Below are 12,127 nucleotides of genomic sequence, written 5' to 3'. Positions count from 1 at the left end.
TCCTTGGATCGAGCCCCACTCTCTCTTGGGCTCTCTGCTCAGTGGGGAGCCCGCTTCCCTTCTCTCTCTCTCTCTCTCTCTCTCTGCCTCTTTGCCTACTTGTGATCTCTGTCAAATAAATAAATAAAATCTTTAAAATAATAATAATAATAATAATTTTGATATTTCTGATTTATTAGTTGGGGTTCTATTTACTCAAATACAATCCACATTTCAAGGGTTAACATCACAACATTTTATTTTATATTATCTACAGGCAATTAGAACCTTATAATAGACAGATAAAAACAATAATCAATATAAGGTCAAGTCTTAACAATGTTCCTTATCAATGTTTTATATGCCCATAAGGATACTGGTAAAATTTTGTTTTCCTCAGCTATAAAAAGTTCTTTCAGAATATAAGGAATAATCATATATTTAGAATAATTATAGCTCAAACTGTGGCAACTGATACAAATCATTATTTCTTTCTTTTTAAAATTTATTTATTTATTTATCTATCTATTTATTTACTTAGAGAGATGAGCAGGGAGAAGGGCAGAGGGAGAGGGACAGAATCTCAAAAGCAGACTGCTCGCTGAGTGAGGAGCCTGAGGTGGGGCTCGATCTCACCACCCTAAGATTATGCCCTGAGCCAGAATCAAGAGTCAATTAATCGACTTAGCACCCAGGTGCCCCCAAAATCATTATTTCTAACGTCTAGAAAAGATATACTTGTTTTTAAAATTACTTGGACTTTTCTCACTTGTAAACTTAAAAAACTTGATCTCATTCCAATATGGAAAGATAATTTCATGTGACAGTTATCCCTACATGATCTGTCTTGTCTATTAATTTGCAAGCTGTTTGAAAGGCAACCATGACTCATTCACTGCTATAACCACCGCAGGACATGGTTTGGAGAAGAACACAAGACTATATATTGGTTGAAAGCATTCTTTGAATACAGCTTTTTGTATACTGGAGACTGCCTGCATCGAGGTTCTTTTCTTTCTGTTTCATCCTAATTGGAACGACATTTTCCACATCTACTCCAGGTTTACTAGAACAAGAAATAAAAAGAGGGGAGGGGGAAAAAAGAAAGTAGAAGAGAAGAGGAAAAAGAGTAGAAGAAGGGAAGTCAAAGGGAAGAAAAAAAAAAGGAAATAGGAGGAAAAGGGACCAAAGATGAGCTATCACTGCCCCTCATTGTAATGTAGGCCATTTTTGTTCCTAGGAGAAGGGAAATCTTGCTAATACACTAAGATCCTAGAACAGCAATCCTGGGTTGTTGTTTCCCATCCCATCCCCCTACCATTACTGGTTTCTGGTTTATTCTTACTTTTTCTTTTTGCAAAACTAGGCAGATTGGGCGCCTGGGTGGCTCAGCGGGTAAAAGCCTCCACCTTCAGCTGTGGTCATGATCCCAGGGTCCTGGGATCAAGCCCCACATCCGGCTCTCTGCTCAGCAGGGAGCCTGCTTCCCCCTCCCCCCCTGCCTACTTGTGATCTCTGTCTGGCAAATAAATAAATAAAATCTTTTAAAAAAATAGGCAGATATGTGTCTGTGTTTTTATTTCCTAATTTTTCTTTACACAAAAAATAGCATACCTGATATACTCCAGCAATTTGGTTTTGTTTTGTTTTGTTTTTTCATTTAACAGTATCTCCTGGAAATCAGTCCTTATCAGTTAACAGAGATTTTTTTTTTTAATCAGTTGAATATCCTGTTTTTTGTTTTCATTTTAAAATCCTGCTTTTTTTAAGGAGGAAAAGAAATAGCTCTTTTTGGTGCCTTTGATTAATTTCAAGTACAGTAACTCTAAAAATTAGAATGGTGGAACATAGGGCATTCTGTTTGACTAATCAAGTTAAGACATAATTGTATGAATAGCATATTGAAATTACCATATTTCAAGAAATAACATTTGTAAAATTCAATTAAGGCTAAATATAACATTGGTATAATTTCATCTTTATTGGCCAGAATGTTGTTGAAGATTTAAAAATTATTCAAGAATAATTACTATTGTACAGTAGTATGAAAAAACTGTTGAATTCTCTAGCATTATGGAAAGTAGTTAGATTTTTTTTCTCTAACATTATTTCAATGTGATCAAACATAATAGAGAAAACTAGCTTCTCCAATTTGCACAACTTAAGAAATACAGTTTATGGAATATATGTAAGGATTATAGTTATCTTCTCCTGTTATCTACATGATTTCACCAGGCTATTATTATTATTATTGAGAGAGAGAGATTATGTGTGTGAGCAGGGGGAGGATGGGAGGGGCAGAGGGAGAGGGAGAGAATATTAAGCAGAGTGTATGTGCTGAGCATAAAGCCTAATGCATGGCTTGATCTCACAACCTTGACATCATGACCTGGCCGAAATCAAGAGTCAGATGCTTAACAGACTGAGCCACCCAGGCACCCCTCACCAGGCTATTACTAATATCAATGTTATAGCAGTACATCAACATACACTTCTTAAAAATCCACAATATACATAAAGAATACCACATCTATGAATTCTAAATAGCAGTAGCAATAATAATAACAACAGTTAAAATAAACAGTTAGCCTGTACCAGGTATTAAAGGCCTTATATTATCTCATTAAACTTTATAGTAGCCAAAAGCAGCAGATAAAGTCATTGCCTCAATTTTACAGATATGTTTCAAAAACTTGACCAACCATCACCTACCAGTCAGGGTTAGAGCCAGTATCTGAACCCAGGACAATTACAAAACTCCTCTCCTGGACCCTCCCCTACATTGCAGGGATATTTTAAGCTTTCCTGTGTACCTTCCAGTTTTATTGTGTACTGACCAGCTGGGACTGTTCCATCCAAAAATTTTTGTACCTGATTGTTTTAAATTTCTGGAGCCCTGTATTCAGTCATCTTTAATCCTGCTCCTTCTAGATCCTTGTAAAGTTGTCTTCTAGGATAAAGTTAATGTGACTGAAAAACATAAACGCATAAATAAATTCTATTACAAAAAAAGCAGAGAAGAGAAAAATATACCATCTTGCAACTTTAAAAAGATAACATTATAGATATATAGTTCAAAATCCTATTAGCTCTATTATTAAAAAGGAGCAATAGAGGTGCTCAATTATTAAAAAGCAATTATTACACATTATAACCTTTATATAACATTTATAACTTTATGTGGTAAGTTTTAGGACCATTCTTCAACAATTTGGACACTGTAACATATGAAAAAAACACATACTAAAAAAAATTTATAAGCATACTCTTTTTTGTTGTTGTTGTTGTTGGAGAGAGAGAGCACAAGGAGGAGCAGTGGCAGGCAGAGGGAGAAGCAGGCTCCCCGCTGAGCAAGAGCCCAATGTGGGACTCAATCCCGGAACCCAGTGATCATGACCTGAGTTGAAGGCAGACACTTAATTGACTGAGCCATCCAAGCGTCCCCCCAAAAAAGTTTAATTTGTAGTATGTCAACATAGAAAGTGTAAAGGAAGTCATCTTGAATGTGAAAAAAGCAAAACTTTGAAATTTTTGGAAGAAAGTATAGAAAACATCTTTGTGACCTCAGGGCTGGGAAAGATTTCTTAAATAAGATACAAAAGCATAAACCACAAGAAAAGACTGGTGAAATTTACTACATTAAAACTTTAGAAATATGGCATACTAAAAGACAAAATGAACAAAGGGAAACGTGTCACAGAATGGGAGAAGATATTTTCAACATATATAACTGGTGGCTCGCAGAGGATTTGCATCCAGAATAGATAAGAATACCTAAAAATCAGTAAGAAAAAAACCCAAGCAATCCAATTTAGAAATGGGCCAAAGACAAGGCAAGTCACAGAAACAACTAATAAACATATTAAAAGATACTCAAATTCACCATGGAAATGCAATCACAATGAAATAGATCTCACCTGTCATATCTGCAAAATTAAAGGGGGACAATTCCTAGTGTTAGTGAGGATGCAGATCAAATAGTATACCCATCCTGCCATAAGAAACATAAACTGGTGTAGTCACTTCAAAGAGTAACTCAACAATATGTAGGTCAGAGCATTGTGCCTTTCATTCAATCTTTTTTGACACATATATGTACCTGAAACAAAAGTCTCACAAAATAATTCTTACCCTTATTGTATGAGGTGCTAAGGGATATCTTCTTTTCTATTTTTTCTATCTTACTCTATTTTATTCTACCCTGACTCTGTCCTATTTTATCCTTTCCTATTTCATTTTTAAAAGAAAATGCTGGTCTCAACCTACTAAAATAATTTGAGGATCACTAATAAGCCCTGCCTTATAGCTTGGACAACGCTGGCCTAGATGAACTCTAGAACATACATGCAATTGTTTGCAGTAGCAAAAAACTAGAAATAGCAAACAGAATTGATCAACAGGATCCATCAATAGAATTTATAAACTATCGCATGTGTATACCATATAGCAATTAAAATAAATTATCTAGAATCAACACAGATAAATGTCCAAAATAATTTAAGCCAAAAATCACTAAGTCACAGTATGATACATATGGTACACTATTTGATAAATTATTTGATCTAATTTGATAAAGTTTAAAACATGCAAAAAACAATTCTATTCGGTAAAGTTTAGAAACATGCAGAAAGCAATACTATTTTAATGTGTTGTGGATACTGACACACACACATATATACATACATACATATATATATAGCTGGACTTTGATGGGAATTTTTTTCATAGGAAAGTTTTGATAAAGGTGATGACAAAGATAAAATTTTCCATGTAATCCCTTCAAAGAATTGGTATGATTTCACTTTTCCATCTGACAAGACAGTTTTCAACATGTTAAGCTTAAATATTAATCATCTGAGTATAGGAGAATAAGGTTACCCAATTTTTCAAAAGGATTTTACTTATTTATTTGAGAAAGAGCATGTGAGAGAGAGAGAGAGAGCACAAGCGTGTGCACAAGCAAGGCGGGGAGGGACAAATGGGGAGGGAGAGGCTGACTCCCCGCTGAGCATGGGGCCCAACGAGGGGCTCAATCCCAGGACCCTGGGATCATGACCTGAGCCAAAGGCAGACACTCAACCAACTGAGCCACCCCGGTACCCCAAGGTTACCCAGTAATAAAGAAATACAATTTTGAATCATAATACATCCATTCTAATATTGCCTTTACCATGGACATAATAATTCAATAAAGGCTTGATAATCACAATTCATAAACCATAATTTCTTTTACCATCAGAAACAGAAAATTTTATCAATATAAAAGGAAGATAACAAATAAATAACAAAGTATAATATCTTAAATACCATGGAAGAATATCCATGGAGGTGGGTTATGGGATGGGGTTAAATGGGTGATGGGCATTAAGGAATGCACTTGTGATGAGCACCGGGTGTTGTATGTAAGTGAGAATCACTAAATTCTACACCTGAAACTAATATTACACTGTTTGATAACTGGAATTTAAATAAAAACTTGAAAAAGAAGAGCACCTAAGTAGCTCAGTCGGTTAAGTGTCTGCCTGCGGCTCAGGTCATGATCCCAGGGTTCTGAGCTGGAACCCCATAGGGCACCAGACTCCCTGCTCAGTGGGGATCCTGCTTCTCCCTCTGCCTGCTGCTCCCCCTATTTGTGCTCACACTCTCTCTCTCTCCCTCTCACAAATAAATAAAATCTTTTAAAAAAATGTTTTTTCTTGTTCTTTCTTGTGATGAGAATTCTCAAGATCTACTCTCCTGGCAACATTCAAATATGCACCCACGATATTATTGACCATAGCCAACATGAAGCACACCACATCTCCTTGACCTACTCATGTCATACCTTTAAGTCTACCTCCCAAGCCCTTTCACCCATTTCATCCTTCCCCCAAACCCTCCTCACTCCTGGCAACCACCACTCTGTTCTCCCTATCCATGACTTCTGTTTGTTTCTTCGATTCCACCTGTCAGTGAAATCATACAGTTGTTGCCTTTCTCTGATTTACTTCACTTAGCATAGTGACCTCTAGGTCCATTCATATTGTCATAAATGGCAAGATTTCACTCTTTTAATGGCTGAGCAATATTCCACTATGTACATATATATACCACACCTTCTTTATCGATTTATCCACTTGTGGACACTTAGGTTGCTTCTATATGTTGGCTATTGTAAATAATGCTGCAATCAACATAGGGGTGAATATATCTTTTCAAATTACTCTTTTTATTTCCTTTCAGTAACTACCCAGAGATGGAATTACTGGATCATACGTGATTTTAATTTTTTGAGAAACCTCTGTTTTCCATAGTGGCTCTTTACCAACTGACATTCCCAATAAAGCACAAGGGTTCCCTTTTCTTCACAACTTTGCCAACACCTGTTATTTCTTGGCTTGGTTTTTTTTGTTGTTTTTTTAAAAGATTTTATTTATTTATTTGACAGACAGAGATCACAAGTAGGCAGAGAGGCAGGCAGAGAGAGAGGAAGAGGCAGGATCCCTGCCGAGTGGAGAGCTGGAAGTGGGGCTCGATCCCAGAACCCTTGGAGGCTTTAATCCACCAAGGCACCCAGGTGCCCCTCTTGGCTTACTGTTAACAGCCATTCTAACAGGTGTGAAGTGACATCTCATTGTGGTTTTGACTTGCATTTCCCTGATGATTTGTGATGTTGAGCATCTTTTCCTGTGCCTATTGGCCATCTGTATGTTTCCTTTGGAAACATGTATCAAATCCTGTCCATTTTTAACTGGATTGTCTGTTTATTTGCTATTGAGTTGTAGGAGTTCTTTATATTTTTCGAATATTAACTCCTTACCAGATAAGTGATTTGCAAATATTTTCTCCCATTCTATAGGCTGCCTTTTCATTTTGTAGATGGTTTCCTTTGTTGTGCAGCAACTTTTTAGCTTGACGTAGTTCACTTGTTTATTTTTGCTTTTACAGTCATATCCGAAAAGCATTGCCAAGACCAATGTCAAGAGGCTTAGGGCCTATGTTTTCTTCTAGTTTTATTGTTTCATGTTTTACATTTTAGTTTTTAATCCATTTTGAGTTGATTTTTGCGTATTGTGTAAGATAAGTAGTCTAGTTTCATTCTTTTGCATGTACCTATTCAGTTTTCCCAACATCATTTATTAAAGAGACTGTCCTAATGCCCATTGTATATTCTTGCATCCTGTGTTGTAAATTAATTGAACATATATACATATGGCTCTCTATTCTCTTCCATTATCTAGGTGTCTGTTCTTATACCAGTATCAGACTGTTGTGATTACTATGGCTTCATAATATAGTCTAAAATCAGAAAGCATGATACCTCTAATTTTGTCCTCCTTTCTCAAGATTGCTTTGGCTATCCAGAATCTTTTGTGGTTCCCTACAAATTTTAGGATTATATGTTCTACTTCTGCGCAAAGTGCCATTGGGACTTTGATAGGAATTGCATTGAATCTATATATTGCTTTGGGAAATGGGGACATTTTAGCAATATTAATTCTTTCTACCCATGAGCATGGGATATCTTTGCACTTATTTGTGTCTTCTTCAATTTCTTCCATAAATGTCTTATAGTTTTCAACATATAGATCTTTCACCTTCTTGTTTAAGTTTATTCCTAAGCGTTTTTTTGATGCAATTGTAAATGGGATTTTCTTAATTTCTCTTTCTCATAGTTTGTTGTTAGTGTATAGAAATGCAACAGATTTTTATATGTTGATTTTATACCCTGCAACTTCACTGATTTCATTTATACATTCTTTATTGAACCAAAAACCTAGAGTTTTTTGGTGGTATCTTTAGGGTTTTCTATATATAAAATCCTGTCACAAATTATGAAAGGCTTACATCTTCCTTTCCAGTTTGGATGCTTTCTATTTCCTTTTCTTGCCTAATTGCTCTAGGACTTCTGACACTATGTTGAATAAAAATGGCAAAAGTGGGCATCCTTGTCTTATACCTAATCTTAAAGAAAAAGCTTTCAGCTTTTCACCATTTAGTACAACATAAGCTGTGGACTTGTCATATATGGCCTTTATTATGTTGAAATACATTCCCTCTATATCTACTCTATTGAGAGTGTTTTTCAAAAACAGATGTTGAACTTTGTCAAATGCCTCCCTGCATCTGTTGAGATGATCATATATTTTTTATCCTTTATTTTGTTAATATGGTGTATCAGGTTGATTGACATGTGAATGTTGAACCATCCTTGCATCCCTGGAATAAATCCCATTTGATCATAGTATAAGATCTTTTTAATGTATTGGTGAATTCATGTTATATTTCCTAATATTTGCTAATATGTGTGCAATATTTGCAAATATTTTGTTGAAAATTTTTGCCTTTATGTTCATCAGGGATACTGGCCAGTAATATTTGTGTGTGTGTGTGTATCCTTGTCTGGTTTTGGTAAAATCAGTTTGGAAGCATTCCCTCCTCCTTAATTTTTTGGGAGAGTTTTAAAAGGTCAGATATTAATGGTAGCATTCACCAGTGAAGCCACTGGGTCATGAACTTTTAATTGTTGCGAGGTGTTTGATGACTAATACAATATCTGGACTAGTAGTCTATTCAGATTTTCTTTTTCTTCATGATTCACTCATAGAAAGTTTCTGTGAATATCCATTTCTTTTTGGTTGTGCAATTTGTTGGGCTGTAATTCTTCCTAGTGGTCTCTTTCGATCCATTGTATTTGTGGTATCAGTTGTAACTGGTTTTTCATTTCTGATTTTATTTGAACCCTCTCTTTTTTTTTTCCTTGATGGGTCTGGCCAAAGGTTTATCAATTTTGTTTATCTTTTCAAAGAACTAGCTTTTAGTTTCATTGATCTTTTCTATTATCTTTTTAGTCTCTGTTTATTTCCACTCTGATCTTTGTTATTTCCTTCCTTCTACTACGTTTGGCTTTGTTTGTTCTTCTTCTAGCTTCTTTAAGTAGAAAGTTAAATTGAGATTCTTCTTATCTCTTTAGGTAGGCATGAATCCCTATGAAATTCCCTCTCACAATTACTTTTGCTGAGTCATATATATTTTGTAAGTTATATTTCCATTTTCATTTTTCTCAAGGTATTTTACTTCTCCTTTGGTTTTTTTGATTGGCCCATTGGTCAATAGCATGTTGTTTAATCTTTACATGATTTTCTAACACTTTCTCTTTCCTCCTTCTGGGACCCTTACAATGCTAATGTTATGCCACTTTATGTCCCATAGGTTCCTTAAGCTAGCTTCATTTTTTTTTTCCTTTTTGTTGCTCTCTTTGAGTTCCACTACCCTGTCTTCTTGATCGCCAAACATTTCTTCTGCTTCAGCCAGTCTGTTGTTGAACCTCCACCTAATGTATTTTTCAATTCAGTTATTATACTCTTCAGTTTTGTGACTTCAGTTGGTACTTCCTTATATACTCTTGCTGCTGAAGTTCTCGCTGTATACATTCATTCTTCTCCCAAGTTTGGTGAACATCTTTTTGATTATTACTTTGAGACAAGCATAGACCCTGCTGACCTCTAGACCAGGCAATCTGACAGTGTCCCCAGGGTGACAGGTGCCAAAATTGGGGCTTCAGACCAGTGTATAAGCTCCTTTCTGGAAGGTCCCGGCAAACTGTAGTGAGGCTGAGGGAAGGCAAAAAGATGGCATCCCACAGTCTATATTCTTCCCTGAGAGCACCTTTGTAGCCTCTAGATGTGTGGCAGACCTGAAGTCTGCCCCTTGGGACAAAGTACCAGGAGAAGTAAATAGGTTTTTTTCACTAATAGACTGGGGGTGTGTTTCAGTCTGCTGTCTATGCAGAGCTTTGGGGGTGACAGCCTACCAAGAACTGTCTCTCTGTTCATTACAGTCCCATGAAACCCAGGAACATAGGCATGCCTGCCCAAGGTATCAAGGTAGAGGAAGAGTGCTAAAATGGCATCCACCAGCACCTCTGTCCCCAGAAAAAGTTCCAATCAGCAGAAGCTTTAAGGTTAGAAAATAAATCTTCACATATAGTCTAGGTGCTTTTCAAACTGCTGATTTTGTGCTGGTTCCCAAGGCAACTGTGTCTACATGCAAGCCCATTAAGAGAAATATCTCAGTTCTCTACAGCCTTTTGGGTCTCCAGGATGTAAGATCCATTGGTTTTCAAAGCTAGATGTTTGGGGAGCTCATCTCTTCATTGCAGGTTCCAGGGGTTGGGGTGCCTGATGTGGGATATAAACCCCTCATTCATCAAAGAAGTTCCAGATTTGTGAAATGCTTCCCAACTGTGGGTTGCCACTCTGGCAGTGGGGTTTTTGGTGAAATCATGCATACGTGGCCCTTTTACTGTTTTGTTGTGAAGTAGCTATTCAGCTAGTTTTCTGGTCTTTTTCAGAGGGAATTTTTCCGTATGTAGCTGTAGATTTGGTATGTCTATGTGAGAAGGTGAGATTAGGGTTTTTCTACACCACCATCTTGGACCACCCCTTTCAACATTTCAACCAATTATATCTGTTTTCTTGAACTTGTATAGTGCAGCAATTTATTTCCAAATTATCCCTATTTGGAACAGATAACTCCTTAATCTTGCAATTTGTATTTTGAGAGTTTTCCCTATACTCTTAATACCTACGCAGTTGGAGACAGTGGATAAAAAGACAGTCCTTTGATACCTGAACATGAGAAACATACCAATTCACAATAGGTCAAGTTATTTAGTTCCCTACACAAAGTATATGATAAGCAGCCTCTACATAGTATTGTTGGTAATCAATGTTAATCAGTGTGTTTGCTAATAGGACAATGTGTTATGTTACTTGGTAATACCTCTGACCCAAATAAAGAGTTAAGCTGATTACAGGACATACATTCATTTGCCTAATTTATTCAACAGATGTTGATGTGGTGTCTGCAGTAGGTACTAAGCTGAAAGCAAACTTACATAAGAGAAAAAACAAAATAACGTGGAGCAAAAAGATATCCACCTCCCAGATGCTTATGTCAACATTACCCCAACACAAGAGTACTTGTGGGCCTTAAGATTTAATAAACTAGACATACTGTATCTATGAGAAGAAAGCATCTTCCATGGAAACTGATTTTTACAATTAACCAGGAACTTCAAGTGCTAATAACCATTCTTTAGAAGTAATTCCTATGGTAAAAAAAAAAATGGTAATTTCTGCAAAGAAAATCCAGTGTTTTACATATTTATATACATATATATATAAATAATTATATTATTACATATAAATATATTCTTATATAAATATTATTTTATTTGGTATATTATATAACATATTACAATATTATATTACATTATTATAGAAAATAATTATATGTAAATATATAATTAATTCAACTTAATAATATGAGGTCAACTCTAAAGCCATGCTTGAAAAATAAAATACGTAAAAAAGTTTTCTTGCAATATAGAACTCAATGCTTTTAACAAATTCTCCCATCTGGGCAATACCGTTGATGCCACTTTTATAAACAAAGAAATAGGACATTAAAGAAAACTAATGTCTTTTTGGATGCCAGCATGGTTTACAGTAACAGTGTGTTAATGAGGTCCAGACCAAGTAAATGTCAGTGGGGTAATGATGATTCCCAACATTCTAACTGAACCATTAAGTGATATGTCATCTGTAAGTCATAAATGATAAAAATACAAGAAAACATGATCCCAATTATCACTTGTAAAAAAGGATGATAGCTATAATGTACCTCTACTTGAATGAGAGGCGATAAGCCTACTACAAATAATAGTAAAATACCTACACAGTTGCTAACTAATGTGAGAAAATTATAAACAGGACAGACAAAACTGAAAGACTAAAAAGCACAACTATGACAAAGGTACAAAAGAAATTATATTGCCAGGTTTATGATAAGCATCAAACTGACTTAGAACACAGAAACATCACTGTTATTTTAATTATGTTTGTAAAAAGGTTTCCAAATTTCATCAAGAGAGATGAGGCAGATCTTCAGTCCCAAGAAAACTTGTATTTAGTTTGAAGAGATTACTGAGCTCATTAAAGTTAGCCTTTTCAAATATACAGAGCAAAAGTACCTTTTTCAAATATGAAAAATTATCAACATAAACTATACGAATGTTTTTATGTTGTTAAACTAGCTAAAATGAGTTAGTACTTGAAAAAATCTGTAAATCCATTTGAAATTTAGGTCCTTATAGATCTAGTAC

General features: G+C 35.5%; 1 protein-coding gene across 9 annotated transcripts in view; it reads right to left on the bottom strand.

The window, feature by feature from the left end:
* RCBTB2 (RCC1 and BTB domain containing protein 2) overlaps positions 1–12,127 on the bottom strand; it is a 55,396-nt gene that overhangs the window by 28,984 nt on the left and 14,285 nt on the right. For 5 of the 9 annotated variants that reach the window (XM_047723414.1, XM_047723412.1, XM_047723411.1 and 2 more), the window contains exon 2: positions 2,851–2,949. The exons of the other annotated variants lie outside the window; for them this stretch is intronic. The gene's annotated coding sequence lies outside the window, so the exon portion shown is untranslated. The remainder of the gene's footprint in view (positions 1–2,850; positions 2,950–12,127) is intronic. 9 annotated transcript variants of the gene reach the window in all.

Source organism: Lutra lutra, chromosome 3 (genome assembly GCF_902655055.1).
Source record: "Lutra lutra chromosome 3, mLutLut1.2, whole genome shotgun sequence".
NCBI lineage: Eukaryota > Metazoa > Chordata > Mammalia > Carnivora > Mustelidae > Lutra > Lutra lutra.
This window is presented reverse-complemented; position numbering and strand designations above follow the sequence as displayed.